At 43.2% G+C, this 17,488-nt stretch overlaps 1 protein-coding gene across 1 annotated transcript in view; it reads left to right on the top strand.

Annotated features, from left to right (window-relative positions):
• The first annotated feature begins 13,500 nt into the window (after nucleotides 1–13,500).
• The window catches only part of BACH1 (BTB domain and CNC homolog 1), a 46,764-nt gene continuing 42,776 nt past the window's right edge, over nucleotides 13,501–17,488 (top strand). Inside the window, exon 1 of the mRNA XM_029215026.1 lies at nucleotides 13,501–13,581. The gene's annotated coding sequence lies outside the window, so the exon portion shown is untranslated. The remainder of the gene's footprint in view (nucleotides 13,582–17,488) is intronic.

Raw genomic sequence — 17,488 nt, 5'->3', positions numbered from 1 at the left:
GAATTATGGTTTTCTCAGGATATATGCCCAGTAGTGGGATTGCTGGGTCGTATGGTAGTTCTATTTTTAATTTTTTATGGAACCTCCATACTGTTCTCCATAGTGGCTGTATCACTTTACATTCCCACCAACAGCTCAAGAGGGTTCCCTATCCTCCCCACCCACTCCAGCATTTATTGTTTGCAGATTTTTTGATGATGGCCATTCTGACTTGTGTGAGGTGATACCTCATTGTAATTTTGATTTGCATTTCTCTAATGATTAGTGATGTTGAGCATCCTTTCATGTGTTTGTTGGCAATCTGTATATATTCTTTGGAGAAATGTCTATTTAGGTCTTCTGTCCATTTTTGGATTGGGTTTTTTGTTTTTTTGTTATTGAGCTGCATGAGCTGCTTGTATATTTTGGAGATTAATCCTTTGTCAGTTGCTTCGTCTGCAAATATTTTCTCCCATTCTGAGGGTTGTCTTTTCGTCTTGCTGATGGTTTCCTTTGTTCTGCAAAAGCTTTTAAGTTTCATAGGTCCCATTTGTTTATTTTTGTTTTTATTTCTATTTCTCTAGGAGTTGGGTCAAAAAGGATCTTGCTGTGATGTATGTCGTAGAGTGTTCTGCCTATGTTTTCCTCTAAGAGTCTGACCTTACGTTTAGGCCTTTAATCTACTTTCAGTTTATTTTTGTGTGTGGTGTTACGAACTGTTCTAATTTCATTCTTTTACATGTAGCTGTCCAATTTTCCCAGCACCACTTATTGAAGAGGCTGTCTCTTCTCCATTGTATATTCTTGCCTGCTTCATCAAAGATAAGGTGACCATATGTGCATGGGTTTATCTCTGGGCTTTCTATCCTGTTCCATTGATCCATATTTCTGTTTTTCTGCCAACACCATACTGTCTTGATTACGATAGCTTTGTAGTATAGTCTGAAGTGAGGGGGCCTGTTTCCTCCAGCTCTATTTTTCTTTCACAAGATTGCTTTGGCTATTCGGGGCCTTTTGTGTTTCCATACAAATTGTGAAACTTTTGTTCTAGTTCTGTGAAAAATGTCAGTGGTAGTTTGATAGGGATTGCAGTGAATCTATAGATTGCTTTGTGTAGTATAGTCATTTTCACAAAGTTGATTCTTAAATCCAAGAACATTGTATATCTCTCCATATGTCTGTATCACCTTAAATTTCTTTCATCACTGTCTTATAGTTTTCTGCATACAGGACTTTTGTCTCCTTAGGTAGGTTTATTCCTAGGTATTTCAGTCTTTTTGTTGCAGTGGTAAATGGGAGTATTTCCTTAATTTCTCTTTCAGATTTTTCATCATTTTTGTATAGGAATGCAAGAGATTTCTGTGCATTAATTTTGTATCCTGCTACTTTACCAAATTCAGTGATTAGCTCTAGTAGTTTTCTGGTAGCATCTTTAGGATTCGCTATGTATAGTATCATGTCATTGGCAAACAGCGACAGTTTTACTTCTTCTTTTCTGATTTGGATTCCTTTTATTTCTTTTTCTTCTCTGATTGCTGTGGCTAAAACTTCCAAAACTATGTTGAATAATAGTGGTGAGAGTGGGCAACCTTGTTTTGTTCCTGATCTTAGAGGAAATGGTTTCAGGTTTTTACCATTGAGAACAATGTTGGCTGTGGGTTTGTCATATATGGCCTTTATTATGTTGAGGTAAGTTCCCTCTCTGCATGCTTTCTGCGGGGTTTTTATCATAAATGGGTGTTGAATTTTGTTGAAAGCTTTTTATGCATCTATTGAGATGATCATATGGTTTTTCGCCTTCAGTTTGTTAATATGGTGTATCACATTGATTGATTTGCATACATTGAAGAATCCTTGCATTCCTTGCATGGTGTATGATCCTTTAATGTGCTATTGGATTCTGTTTGCTGGCATTTTGTTGAGGATATTTGCATCTATGTTCATCAGTGATATTGGCCTGTAGTTTTCCTTTTTGTGTGACATCTTTGTCTGGTTTTGGTATCCGAGTGATGGTGGCCTTGTAGCATGAGTTTGGGAGTGTTCCTCCCTCTGATATAATTTGGAAGGGCTTGAGAAGGATAGGTGTTAGCTCTTCTCTAAATGTTTGATAGAATTTGCCTGTGAAGCCATCTGGTTCTGGGCTTTTGTTTGTTGGAAGATTTTTGATCACAGTTTCAATTTCAGTGCTTGTGATTGGTCCACTTATATTTTGTATTTCTTCCTGATTCAGTCTCTGAAGGTTGTGCTGCAGTCTCAGAAGGTTGTGCTTTTCTAAGAATTTGTCTATTTCTTCCAGGTTGTCCATTTTATTGGCATATAGTTGCTTGTAGTAATCTCTCATGAAGTTTTGTATTTCTGCAGTGTCAGTTGTTACTTCTTTTTCATTTCTAATTCTGTTGATTTGAGTCTTCTCCCTTTTTTTCTAGATGAGTCTGGCTAATGGTTTATCAATTTTATCTTCTCAAAGAACCAGTTTTTAGTTTTATTGATCTTCGCTATTGTTTCCTTAATTTTTTTCTTCGTTTTTTTCTGATCTGACCTTTATGATTTCTTTCCTTTTGCTAACTTTGGGGTTTTTTTGTTCTTCTTTCTCTAATTGCTTTCGGTATAAGATTAGGTTGTTTATTTGAGATGTTTCTTGTTTCTTGAGGTAGGATTGTATGGCTATAAACTTCCCTCTTAGAACTGCTGTTGCTTCATCCCACAGGTTTTGGGTCATCATGTTTTCATTGTCATTTGTTTCTAGGTATTTTTTGATTTCCTCCTTGATTCCTTCAGTGACCTTTTTGTTATTTAGTAGTGTATTGTTTAGCTTCCATGTGTTTGTATTTTTTACAGATTTTTTTCCTGTAATTGATATCTAGTCTCATAGCATTGTGGTCGCAAAAGATACTTGATAGGATTTCAATTTTCTTAAATTTATCAAGGCTTGATTTGTGACCCAAGATATGATGTATCCTGGAGAATATTCCATGAGCACTTGAGAAGAAAGTGTATTCTGTTGTTTTTTGATGGACTGATCTATAAATATCGATTAAGTCCATCTAGTTTAAAGTGTCATTTAAAGCTTGTGTTTCATTATTTATTTTCATTTTGGATGATCTGTCCATTGGTGAAAGTGGGGTGTTAAAGTCCCCAGCTATTATTGTGTTACTGTCAATTTCCCCTTTCATGGTTGTAGTATTTGCCTTATGTATTGAGGTGCTCCTATGTTGGGTGCATAAATATTTACAATTTTTATATTTTCTTCTTGAATTGATCCCTTGATCATTATGTAGTGTCCTTCTTTGTCTCTTCTAATAGTCTTTATTTTAACGTTTATTTTTTCTGTTATGAGAATTGCTACTCCAGCTTTTTTTGATTTCCATTTGCATGGAATATCTTTTTCCATCCCCTCACTTTCAGTCTGTAGGCATCCCTAGGTCTGAAGTGGTCTCTTGTAGACAGCATATATATGGGTCTTGTTTTTGTATCCATTCAGCCAGTCTATGTTTTTTGTTTGGAGCATTTAGTCTATTTACATTTAAGGTAATTATTGATATGTATGTTTCTATTACCATTTTCTTAATGTTTTGGGTTTGTTATTGTAGGTCTTTTTCTTCTCTTGTGTTTTTGTTGCCTAGAGAAGTTCCTTTAGCATTTGTTGTAAAGCTGGTTTGGTGGTGCTGAATTCTCTTAGCTTTTGCTTGTCTGTAAAGCTTTTAATTTCTCTCTTGAATATAAATGAGATCCTTGCTGGGTAGAGTAATCTTGGTTATAGGTTTTTCCCTTTCATCACTTTAAATATGTCCTGCCAGTCCCTTCTGGCTTGCCGAGTTTCTGCTGAAAGATCAGCTGTTAACCTTATGGAGATTCCCTTGTATGTTATTTGTTGTTTTTCCCTTGCTTCTTTTAATATGTTTTCTTTGTGTTTAATTTTTGATAGTTTGATTAATATGTGTCTTGGCATGTTTCTCCTTGCATTTATCCTGTATGGGACTCTCTGCACTTCCTGGACTTGATTATTTCCTTTCCCATATTAGGGCAGTTTTCAATTATAATCTCTTCAAATGTCTTCTCAGACCCTTTCTTTTTCTCTTCTTCTTCTGGCACCCCTGTAATTCGAATGTTGGTGTGTTTAATGTCCCAGAGGTCTCTAAGACTGTCTTCAATTCTTTTCATTCTTTTTTATTTGGCCTTGAGGTAATTATATCTATTATTTTATCTTCCAGGTCACTTATCCATTCTTCTGCCTCAGTTATTCTGCTATTGATTCCTTCTAGAGAATTTTTAATTTCATTTATTGTGCTGTTCATCATTGTTTGTTTGTTCTTTAGTTCTTATAGGTCCTTGTTAAATGTTTCTTGCATTGTCTCCATTCTATTTCCAAGATTTTGGATCATCTTTACTATCATTATTCTGAATTCTTTTTCAGGTAGACTGCGTATTTCCTCTTCATTTGTTTGGTCTGGTGGGTTTTTACCTTGCTCCTTCATCGGCTGTGTATTTCTCTGTCTTCTCATTTTGTTTAACTTACTATGTTTGGAGTCTCCTTTACACAGGCTGCAATTTCATAGTTCCCATTATTTTTGGTGTTTGCCTCCAGTGGGTAAGGTTGTTTCAGTGTGTTGTGTAGGGTTCTTGGTGGAGGGGACTGGTACCTGTGTTCTGGTGGATGAGGCTGGATCTTGTCTTTCTGGTGAGCAGGACAGTGTCTGGTGGTGTGTTTTGGGGTGTCTGTGAACTTATTATGATATTAGGCAGCCTCTCTGCTAATGGGTGGGGTTGTGTTCCTGTCTTGCTAGTTGTTTGGCATGGGGTGTCCAGCACTGGAGCTTGCCGGTTGTTGAGTGGAGTTGGGTCTTAGCGTTGAAACAAAGATCTCTGGGAGATCTCTCGCCGATTGATGTTATGTGGGGCCAGGAGGTCTCTGTTGGTCCAATGTCCTGAACTCGGCTCTCCCACCTCAGAGGCTCAGGCCTGATACCTGGCTGGAGCACAAGACCCTGTCAGTCACACGGCTTACATATAAATGGGTTAAATTCTCCAATCCAAAGGCACAGGGTGGTCAGCCTTCTGCGCTCTGCTTTGTCCTCCAGCTGGGGGTTGTCCTCTGGGCCTGGTCGATATGGAGAGCCTGCTTTGGATCCAGGTCCAGCTGCATTCCCTAGTGTCTAGAAGAAGCAGCCGTCACCCCCATCCTCCCGTATTCCCACCGCAAGTTGTCATGATCCTGGAGTGCCTGAGTCTCTACCCCTCATGCTGCTTGCGGTGCTTGGACTTCTTTATTTTGGCTGCTGTAAGTGGATATGTCTCTTTCAATTCGTGTAATCTAACTATGATGCAGACTTTGATCATCCAGTTATAAAATGCATAATAAAAGAGGAAGAGTTTAAATTATCAGAATAATTCCATACAATTTCTTATGTTTTCCAATGTTTCTGCAGAGCTAAAATCCATGGAATTGTTCTGAAAGATTTTAACTTCCTTTTTTTACCCCCTTTGGCAGCTGTCCCATGTTTCAAAAGAGTGATTTCCTGGAATTTTATCAGAGTATTTTTACTGACTTAACTGCATCTCTGTTTTCTTATTTGTGACCTAGTTATATCTAAGAGGATATGGCAATCTAGAAGTCAATAACATATAATATTCTTTGTAATTTCATAATAATATCAATTCTTTGTCCTTCTAATACTCTCAACATGATTATACTGCTATTCACTGCTATTTGTTCTAGCTTCCGGGGTCATATGCATAGTTTGCCTATGATCATAACAACTCATTTATTCCCACATAACCTAGGATGCATGACTTCAGGGTTCTCAGTTCATGCATTTAAACAGAATGATATGGGGGACTTGGCAAAGCCTTGAAATTAAGAAAACTTAACAGTCAAGGCTACATTTGGTTTCATGTAATAGACACCCAACTCTGAAAGCCTTAACTGACTAGGGTTTTCTTTTCCCTGTATGATAAGAGGTGTGAACCCCACAACCAGGGCTGGTCAGCTGCTCAAGGAAGCTGTCAAGGACCTGAGCTGTTTCCTAGCTTCCTGGCCTGCTATCCTTAGAGTGTGGTTCTCATACTCAAGGATGAGAGAAAAGAGCCCCAGCTCAATCATACAAGGCAGAGAGTGCAGAAGGCAAAATTGCATACTGGCTGATTTGGTCTTTTGTTATCAGGAAAGTAAGAGCTTTCTTGGAAGTTCCATTGAGTGCATATATACCTATATCTGGTTGGCCAGAACTAGGTCACATGACTAAGGGAGTCTGGGGAGGTGTTTTCAAGTGTTTTAAAGCACACATTCAATTATAATAGAAAGGAGGAAGGGGGAATGGATATTGAGTAGACAACTAGCAGTGTCTGCCAAAAAGGGATTTAGAGAAAGGGACATAAATGGGGGAATAAAGTGCCCCTTATCTAAAGGTTACTAGTGATGAATACCAGGAGAGTTCCTGTGAAGGAGGTACCACCTAGACCAGGTCACCTGGGGCTTTACCTTGTCACATTCAGTACGATTCTGTACTTGCAGATCAGAAACCTGAACTGTGGACCTATCAGTGGTGATCTGTCTTTCAGATGCACACTCACCCAAAGCTACAGAGGCAGGAAGATAACCAGAAAGATGATTTATTAGTTTATGAAGAGAGTATTGCCAGCAAATGTACCAAATGTTGATGCTCACTAATCAGATGATCTCTCTCTGTAGGCAGATGTATATGCAAAGCAAATCATTAGAAAGAAATCAAAGAGTGATGTTAATGGGCTGACCTAGGTGCCTAATCTAATGGAACCAAGACACGGGTAGCCCTCAGCTTCCATCCTCCCCATGTCCTGCCTGGGAATAAAATGCAGGTTTCCTCACTTTCTGAGAAAGTTAAGTGTTTCTATGAAACCTTTCATAAGCTGAAATGGCATAAAGTGAAGAAGTAATTACTTTAGGACACATCTTGCTAATGAATGCACAAAATAAACTGAGATAAAACACAGATGCTCAGACATAGTTCCAAGCTATGGTAGCTTAATGTTGAGAGGCTGAGTGTAGTTCCCGGGGAAGGAGCTGGGTGGCGCCACTCTTGACATTCAGGATGTGCACTGCCTCTATAAAGGCTCACTGCAAAACAGAAGCTGAATGCTATTTTCATTTTTCTCCTTTTTTGCAAAAATAAAAACCTCTTTAGATTTCTTTTGGTTAACAAAAATAAGTACTAATGTAGGTATTCTGTAAAATCAAAGTGGTGTAAAATGAACTTTTGAAAAGCAGGGGCTACCTCTACCGTGTCCTTGGCTGACCTACCCTCACTCTCACACCACAGTGCCAGGGATGTGTTGCCTGTGTCTGCACCTCTGGCTCCCCTCTTGTTGGCTTCAGATTTTGATGAACTCCTCTTCCTGGCAGTCACATTCTTTCCTTGTATGTATTAATATATTCACTCTGGTTATCCCCAAGTCTTGACCTGGTGAATAAGTCCCAGAAGTGGCAGGAAACAGATAGGACTGGGAAAGTAACCTGCCAAGGGACAGCGACGCACCCTGGGGCTAACCAAGGTGGGGAGTTATCACCACCCCTAGAAAGGTGTTGCTTCGGCTGTAGCTCTACGTAGAGGTTGCCTGAGAGCCGCTGGGCCTTCGTTAAAGGAACATAGCTAGAGCCAACCTACCGCCTGGGATGGGAGACAGTTGCCTTCCTGCTGACACCTCTGGTTATCCAAGTACGACCAGAAGTGAGGAAGCAGGGGATGCTCTGGATGCTGCGCCTAGAGAACAGCTTCCCGGGGCACAGAGCAGGGTGGGGAAGACTGTACAGGGAATCAGGAGTGTCCAGTGGAGAAAATCCAGCACCCCCGAGTGACGGTTCTATCTCTTTATGGCAGTATGTGTATCTCTCCTCTGACCCCATAGGTCTATCTTATTTGATAACTTTTAAACCTCAGAGGTTACTCGTTCCACTCTATTTCCAAAGCACTTCCTACATCTGGCACCCCAGTCCAGGAAATGTGTTGTTGTGATGTGGGTCATAGTCCGTGCCCATCTTTTTCGTCTTCTCTCAGAGTTCAGTACTTCTTCCTCCCACGGTGATCACTTCTATCCAACCCCTAGGTAGCTCATTATTGACTTAACAGGTCTCCCTTTTTACCTGACTGCTAGGAGATGGCAGAGAATTCTGGAGGTCATCTTTGTCAAGGATATCTGTTTTGTGATATGTACGTTTAGCTTCTTCCCTGGTTTCATTGTATTTTCTTGCTACTTATTTATTTCCCTTTATTCCTTCTTTTAATTTATGTACACATTTCTCATATTGGAGCATGAGTACATCTAATTGAGGGTTTTTCGACCTTGACATTATTGATGTGTTGGGCCTGAGAATTCTTTGCTGTGAATGGAGAATAAGGAGTCTATATTCACAGTGCAGTTTATCCATGGGGACTCCCTGGTGCATTGTAGGTTGTTGAGCAGCATCTCTGGCCTCTACCCACTAGATACCAGTAGCATTCCTCCCTGCCGCCCCTGTCCCATATCAATACCAATATCTCCTGGGGGGCAAAACCGGCCTCTGTGGAGACCCGCTGCTCTAGGTGAAAGAAACTATGAGTTAAAATACGGCACCTCTGCTAGTTCTGTCAGTTTTACTTAAATTTTTTTTTTTTTTTGCGTTACGCGGGCCTCTCACTGTTGTGGCTTCTCCCGTTGCGGAGCACAGGCTCCGGATGCGCAGGCTTAGCGGCCATGGCTCACGGGCCCAGCCGCTCCGCGGCATGTGGGATCTTCCCGGACCGGGGCACGAACCCGTGTCCCCGGCATCGGCAGGCAGAATCTCAATCACTGCGCCACCAGGGAAGCCCAAAAACAATTTTTTTGAGAACAATTTTGTGAAGACAAATATATTATGAAGTAGAATTTAACACCTGCATGAATTTTGAAAATAAAAGACCAAGAGCTGCAGGTATAATTCTGGGTATAAACCTCAACAAATACAGGTAACAAAGCTATCAGGCTGGATCTTTCTGCCCTTTGCAGACATGTGACTGTGCCTGAAGGCTCTACTTGCTGTTTCTGACTCAGCACCAAGTACAAACATCACTGGCTCCACAGGAAGGGCACGTGCACCAAATATTTAGTGACTTTAACTTTGGGCTTGAGGGACTGGTTACATCAAACTCTGTGCAGTCTGCTGCTTCCAACTCTCTCCTCTCATCTCCCCATTTGTGCAGAGCAGTCAGGCTACACTCAGAATCCTGAGGGTCTCACCTTTTACCCGTAAGCATTTATATGTGTGTATGTATATATACATATACATATATATATTTTTTGAGTATGACTTTTAGCATTAGCTTCTGAGAGAATAACAATTTCTCTACTTCATTAGATAAATATATACAGCAAAGTGAGAGAAATTGGGGGCACAATTAATTTGTAATTGAGGAAAATCTCAAGTGTCATCTCAGATCAAGGAGCTTAACACAGTTTAAAATTAACCAGTGTCTTCTACATATTGTGTTTTATTTATCTGAACTTTCCTCTAAGCCTTGACCATCGCGCTTGTGGGTCTTCTCACAAAATTTAACTACATTTTCATGCTCTACTTCATTATCAGATATTTTCTTTAACCAAACCACCCCAAGACTTAGTGGTTTAAAACAGCAATCATTTTACTATCTTGTAAGTCTATGAGTTGACTGGGCTCCGTTCGGAGTATTTTTTTTTTTTTTCCTTTTGGCTGGGGCTGGAGTCATGTATGAACTTGACTAGAACAGAACAACCAAGGTGGCTCGCTCACATGACACATTTAATGCCAACTATTGGCTAATTGTTCTGCTAGGGCTGTTGCCTGGAGAGGCTACACATGTCCCATGCTGGGCTTGTCACAGCATGGTGACTTGTCTGTGAGGGAGGGTCCCAAGAAAGAGGAAGTGGGAGATGCCAATCCAAAGACTAGACCCAGAACTAACAGAGCATCACTTCTGCAGTGTTCTCTTGGCTATGCAGTTACAGGGCCAACCCCGATTCGAGTGGATGGACAACAGATTCCCCTTCTCAATGGGGAGAGCGACAAAAGAGTTACTCCAGTTGGTTTTTGGAGGCACAAGAATTTTTCCCTACTTGGACCCTACACTGTGCCACTTTGGTTGTCATTGAATCTGGTATTCAAGTAGCACCTCTTTCACCAATTTGGCCCCTGTCACGTTAAGTTCTTCTGCTCCAATATTGTGTTTTTTTTTCTCTTTTACTGCCTTTATAAAAAACTGAAGTATAGCTGATGTACAATATTATATGTGACAGGTGTACAATATAGTGACTCAGAATTTTTAAAGGTTATACTCCATTTATTGTTATTATAAAATATTGGCTATATTCCCTGTGTTGTACAATATATCCTTGTAGCTTATTTTATAATTTCTGCCTTTTTTAAATCTTAGAAGCTGTGAATATCCCAAGTCAGAGGCTACATTCCTTTCACCTTACCTTTCATTTCAGATAGCAGGTAAACACTGGGGTGTGTTTGCCCATCCTGCTCAAGGAAGCCTGTCTTCTAATGAAATATGTTCATTTAAAAAAAAAATCTTTCAACCTAGGGCTAGGGGTGGTAGGGCTTTAATTCATAATCATTTTTGAGGGAAGAAGTGTGAACTGGCAGTTTTTCAACTTGTGGCGACCTATTCTTGTTTTATCTTGGTAATCGCTTGCAGTTTAAAACAATTTGTTCAACCTCCAAATATCGTTGATTTAATTAGTGAATGAATATTTAGAGACAGAAGGAGCTAAGGCAATGGAAATGGAGTGAATGAGGTTCTCTAGAATTAGCTTCTAAAAACAATCACATGACTTAAATACCTCTACACACTCCCTTCAGCCCATGGGATAAAGTTCAAACTGTAGGCACAGTGCATGAGGCCCTCCCATTCTGACTTGGTTTTATATCATTCTCTAATTTTGTTTTTTTGCCCTGCACTTAATATATACCATAAGCTTTAACTCAGTACTTCTCAAGTGATGTTTGAAGACCATTTGCATAACTATTAAAAATAATGCAGATCCTTGGGTCACATTCAGACTTATGAAACCAGAATCTTTGGGGGCAGAGCCCAGGAATCTACATTTTTAACAAGTACCCCAGAGGTTCTTTTTTTTTTTTTTTTTTAATTTTTACTGGAGTATAGTTGCTTTACAATGTTGTGTTAGTTTCTGTTGTACAGCAAAGTGAATCAGTTATACATATACATATATCACCTCATTTTTTAGATTTCCTTCCCATTTAGGTCACCACAGAGCACTGAGTAGAGTTCCCTGTGTTATACAGTAGGTTCTCATTAGTTATTTATTTTATACATAGTAGTGTATATACATCAATCCCAATCTCCCAATTCATCCCCCCTTCCCCCCTTGGTATTCATAAGTTTGTTCTCTACATCTATGTCTCTATTTCTGCTTTGCAAGTAAGTTCGTCTGTACCATTTTTCTAGATTCCACATATAAGCGATATTATACGATATTTGTTTTCTTTCTGACTTACTTCACTCTGTATGACAGTCTCTAGGTCTATCCATGTCTCTGCAAATTGCACTGTTTTGTTCCTTTTAATGGCTGAGTAATATTCCACTGTGTATATGTACCACATCTTCTTTATCCATTCCTTTGTTGATGGACATTTGGGTTGCTTCCATGTCCTGGCTATCCAGAGATTCTTATGAACACTAAAGTTTGAGAGTAACTCCTAACAGCCTTGATATTCTCAACACCTTGATATACCTTTGTAAGACTTTTCAAATAATTTAACATATCAGAGCATATGCTAGAAACTTTCACAGCCATTTATCGAGAGTACAGAAGGAAGAGTTCCTCGCAAAGAGGAAGGGTCTGTTCTTCCTCTTGAAGAAACTGCAGAGGTGTGGGATGATGGAAGACTAGAATTCCACTGGCTTTGGGTGGAAGGTGAGTGAAGCCTCAAAAATGCTCAGGTGCATGTAAGAACCCCAGTCCTTCCATGTCTATTTCCAATTGTTCTTTCCTCCTTTCTAACTAAATATTTTTACCCCACCATGAACTCAGGTAGCCTGAAATGCCATCTGCCTCCAACGTCTGGACTATTGCATATGCTCTTCGCTCCCTGGACTGCAGGGCCCCATTCTTCCCAGTTAAGACCCAATGCAAATGTTACCTACTGCCCAAATTCTAGGTCACAGTGAATCACTTTACCCCTTGGACTCCCACACGATTTCACTCATCATTTTCTCGTGTATTTTGGATGTAACTCAAATGTCCCTAAGTCTCACCGCCTGTGAATACAAACGCAGTCATGTTAGTGATAATACCTGACTTCATTAACGTGGCAGTCTTTTTTTGCCCTGAGAGGTCCAGCCAGGGCTGTCTTCCTGTGTGCAAGAATGAGCCCACACATCTTGGTGCTGATGCTGTCCAGCCATCGACTTCTGTCTTTCGATCTGAACTCAAAAGCCAACGGCAAAATCCCTTCACAAGATCCCAACGCCAATCAGGTCGGCTGGCACAGTGCCAGAGCGCTCGGGTCTCCCTTTAGATTGATAAGTGTAGGCTTTGCCAGGTGCACATCTTTTCGCACAGTCAGTGCTTTGAACTCCAGAGATGCTAAATGGCTTGGGAACTTAATTTTAACACCAACAATTGGATGAACACCGGAATAAGCAGCGGAAGATGAAAGCCTGACCTGGGCTTAAGATGAGCCGGCTGACACCACTGGGCGCTCAACCTGGTACCAAGTTTCCTGGCGGCCATCACGTAAAGGGAACACCTGTTAGCTGACGCCACTGTTTTCACTGTCAGACAAAAGTAGGGCTGCCAGATGCTTTCTACAAAATGCTGGATGCACTTGATGCATCCCTATCAAGAAGCTCAAAAACCTTGCGAACCTGGGCGCCCCGCCACCCCCAGGAGAAGGCAGAGGAGAAGCTCTGCTGCGGGGGCTGCCAGAAGCTACCCCTGAGGGGGTCTGGTCTGGGGAGGGACGTGGCCGGCTCTCGTCCTCCCTGCTGGTGTCCGCTGGCACTCGATTCCGGGTATCCCGGCAACACTTAGAGCGAGCAGGCCGTCAGGCTTTTCCTTTCTGCTTTCAGCAGGAAAGGAGAAGGTGGTCCTCGGGTGGCTTTTTCGTTCAGGCTGCGGGCTGCGCTCGCAAAGGGGCGCTGCCCACGGAGGTTGCGGGACCCCGCCCCCGCCTCCTCGAGGCCTGCCCTGCCCAGGGCTCGTGCGATGCCTCCCTGCGTCCCCTCGTGTGGGCTTCTGGCTACGCGCAGGAAGCCGCAGGGATCCGCGTAACAAGGCTTCCTGGCTGGCGGGGCGGGGCCTCTAGTGAGGGCGGGGTTTAGGCGCTACAGAGCGGGAAGGGCGGGGTCTCGCGAGGCAGGCCTACGGGGCGGGACCTCGCGAGGCGGGCGGGGCTTGGGCGCCGGGAGGGGGCGGAGGCCGCGGCTGCGGAGGGAAGGGGAGGAACGAGAGGGGAAGGGAGGGGAGGCGAGGGAGGAAAGGGAAAGGAAGGAGAGGGGAGGGGCGGCCGGCCGCGGAGAGGGAGTGAGTCACCTGATAGCTGCCCGCGCGGCCCGCCAGGCTCGCTCGCTGCCGTCAGTCGGGCTGCGTCGCGCCTCGGCTCTGGTGAGTGGCTCGCCTGTCCCGGGCGCCCTTCCCCGGCAGGGTCCGCGCGGCGGCGTCTCGCGCGCGGTCTGGGCCGCCGGCCTGTGAGGGGCGGGCCGCGGGCAGGTCCTGGGGAGGCGGTGAGGGAGACCGGGGCGGCTGCTTTCTGGGCTGGGGGCATTAAGCGGGGCCCACGGGGGGCGGCTGCAGCTCCCCTTCCTGGAAGTGGCCTCGTCCGCCGGAAGGGGCGACGGGTCGGCGCCCCGTGGCCCCGCGCGCGGCCGGCGCCGTTGTTTACGGGCCCGCGCTGTACTTTATCACGGGCCGGCCGGCGGGGGGCCGGGATGTACTGGGTCCCGGGCGCCCGCTCCCCCCCCCCCCCCCTCGGGCCCCCCGGGCCCAGCCCCGCCCCCCCCCCCCCCCCAATCCCCAGCCGGCGCGCGGCCCGCCGGGGCTGTGACACATCAGCACCGCCCGCGCGGCCGGCCTGGCTCAGTATCGTCTCTCCGCCCTCTCCCACCACCCTCGGCAGCCGCCGCGTCCGGCGAGCTGTTTGCCTCCCGTCTGCCCAGCCTGGGTGTAGGTCGCGCGTGTAATCACGTAAGAAAGGCCGAGTTCGTGGCTGGAGCAAAAAATACCACCCTGCGGGGCTGGGTTTAGCGAAGATTGGTTTGGGGGCCCGGAGATCCCAGGGCTCCCTTTGTTGGAGTTTTGCCCGTGCGTTGTAATTAAAGACTCCCACAGTCGGGTGAGAGTGGGTGTTGATCGTAGAGACACCAGCTTTGTGCTCGTCTAATGAAACGCGAGTGCCATGGCTTTCTCTTTCTTGCACGGTAGTTTAATGTCACTGAGTAGAATTGTACAGAAGGTTTTTGTGCAGTGAGCCTTCTGCGTTGAATTAGGGCTGATTCAAGGTATAGCGTAGTAGTGATTGTGAAAGAACGTGTGTGGGAAAAACAGGCTCCAATGTCACGCTTGAAGGAACAAAGGCTGTTTTGTAGGGATGCCTATCTTTCGGGAGAATTCTATCAGTATTGGGTCTGGAGGGTGCCACGACTAGGTCTATTGTTCATGTAGTTTAACACTGCTTATATCCAGGAGGGTTTGCATTTCAAGCAGTTCCGAAAGATAAAGGGTGGAAACACCTGAGGTGTTAGTGTCAGAGCGCTTGAGCGCTTCACATGGTCAAGCAGAGAAGTGGGGAAGAGGCCGGCTGCTTCTTCCTGGTCTTGGGTAGTGGTGCAAGGGCTGGGCTGGGCTTGAAGGCGCTTGCCACTTCAGCCTTTGGATTAAAGAAGCCTGGGGAAAAAGAACACTTGGTGAGTCAGCTGGGAGTAGGATGGCCTTGGTTTAAGGGATGGCATGGCATCGTGCATTATTGTTGTTTAACCTGTGGCTCTGTCAAGTGGTTTACCATTGTTCAATATGTTGGTTGGCTAACAAGGTAGATGCCTCCTTAAAAAAAGTTGGGTTGCTGAGTCATTCGCCCCAGCGTGAGAGATAATTAGGAACAGCTGGTGCAGATACTCATCACATGCCTCCACTGTAAAAGGCCAAGGAACACTCAAGAGGGGTTGCTTCAGAGGCCTGAAGCTGGGGTTGTCTGTGTTGATACAGGTAATCAGTGGGTGAGGTGCCAGCGCTCTTAGGAAGTGGCCAAGGAGCGCTGAGGTGGTGGGTAAACACAGAGCAGCCTCGTGACCTACTGCCTGAGAAGTTTGTGCTGGAGAGAGCTAAAACTGAGGAAGAAATTTGCAGCTAGGAGTCACCTCTTAATAGTATTGTAACAATACTTCTTATTGTTGTTCTTCTTATTGTACTTAGTTTCCCTTTTGTGGTTTTGTTGTTTTGTGGTTTATACATTTCAGAAAGTGAAGTTAATTTGTTCTTCATAAAGATTTCTTTAGGAGAACACAAAAGGAGCCTTCCTCGTGGTTTTCATGGACCCTGGCTTTTCATACATACACTAGTAGTTTCTGGTGGTAGAGAGGAGGGGAGGGAGAATGTGGGTGGAATTAACAGGTCTCTTTGGGTCAAGTCTTGAAAGCACTGTCTGAAAGCACTGTCGGGTGAAAGGCAAACCATATGGATCATTGTCTTAGTGATGGCGCTGGTGTCTTTCCATCTCGGATCATTACTTCTTGCTTTAAAAATGAGCACAGGACCCAAGCATACAGTCCCTATTGCTAACAGAGTTTAGGGAAGGGAAATGTGGAGTGGGGGGGGGATCTGACCCTTATCTGTGGTCAGAAGAATGACTGATTCTTATTGACGGTAGCTCATTAAAACATTCTGTAGTAGAAAAAGATGCTTTACGTTTGGGACTAGAAGAGATTAAAAATCATGAATTTTTTAGGGATTAGGGTTTCTAAGGTGAGTGCAAGATGATTTATTTGGAAGAAAATAATAAACCCTTGATTTTTTGAAAATTCACTTTTATATAAAATAAGAAAGACATTCATCTTCAAGATATAGGGTAAAAGTAGTACCTGCATGTTATATAACTTGGGTTTATGCCACCCCTTTTCTGTTGGGGAACATAAAGAGTTTGTTAACCACTACCAGTAACACTCTTTCAACAACTGGGGTACTTTTTTTTAAAACTTGTGATTTCCTCTTGAAAGCTGTCATTCTTTCAGATGTTCTTAATTCATTTTAATTTTTATTTCACATGTAGTTCTATTCTTTTTATGCTGTATTTTAAAGATTAGAAGCTTAAGTGTAAATTTCTTATTGCATTGTTGATGTGGAGAATGGAAATAACAAAAAATACATTGTTGCCTATTACATATAATACCATGTATTTTGAATTTGGAGACAAGCCAGACGGTTGGTTTGTTTCATGGGTATGATTTGAAGTGTAGTAATAGGTAAAAAGGGTATAATGGGACCACCAGAAGATAATCTGCACATTGGAGTATAATTTGTATATAACAAATTCTTTGAAAGATCACTGTTACTCCTTGAAGTCTGCATTTTTGGGGGCCAGGTTTACAAGGGGCCCCTTTCACAAGGATTAATAAGACTTCACATCCAGCAAATCACTTGGGAAGTGGCATTCCCCCGGCTACTTCTCTTCACAGTGCTGATCCTCTCCCAGACTCACGTTTTAAGAATCATCTTGTCCTCCCAATTTTCTGACTAATGTTCTGTTAATGGGAGAATTGCTTTAACCCTAAACTCACATTTTCTGAGGGTTCTACTAAATGGAGGGTGTATTTTGTGTGGCTGAATGGGTGACTTAGGAAACTATTATGATTTTTAAAAATATGCCAAACAAGGTAATATGCCGAAGCTCAAGGTATGGGTAATTTGAGCATTATTTGCCAGAATCCAGGCCCCTTGGAGAAAGTAAACATTTCAAGACTGCAGATAAAATATAGACTTATACCACCATGAAACCTGGGCTTCTGGCTTAGTGCATAGCATTAAGAAAACTGAAGTTGTAGATTTTATCACTGTACAGTTGACAGAGGAGCAGTAAGCAAAGTCGTTAAAAGTGGGCCATCTGGAGCCAGACTGCCGAAGGTCAAGTTCTTGCTTTGTTACTTACTTGCTGTGAAGCCTTAGACAAGTTACTTCACTTAGTTGTGCCTCTTTTTCTCATCTGTAAAATGGGATGATGATAATAGAATCTGTATCATAGGGGTTGTTGTAAAGTGCATTAATATGTGTTAAGCAGTTAGAACAGTGCTGGCTCCATATTAAACATCAGTACGCATTAGTTGTTATTGTCTGTTCTTCAGAATCAGGGAAGCGCTTGGTTACACAGCCACATTTTGCAGCCTCCCTGAGCTGCATTTCACGGACTGATCAGAGGAGAGAGTGAGGAGAAGCGTGGGTGTACAGCACATGGCTGCTACTAGGAAAACAACTCAAGTGAACATTCTGACAAATCAGTAGCAGCATCTCAAACACCCAACTTCTG

This window comes from Monodon monoceros, unplaced genomic scaffold (genome assembly GCF_005190385.1).
Source record: "Monodon monoceros isolate NGI ecotype Baffin Bay Population unplaced genomic scaffold, NGI_Narwhal_1 Super_Scaffold_11, whole genome shotgun sequence".
Classification (NCBI taxonomy): Eukaryota; Metazoa; Chordata; class Mammalia; order Artiodactyla; family Monodontidae; genus Monodon; species Monodon monoceros.
The sequence above is the reverse complement of the archived record's forward strand: the minus strand, read 5'-3'. Positions and strand labels throughout refer to the sequence as shown.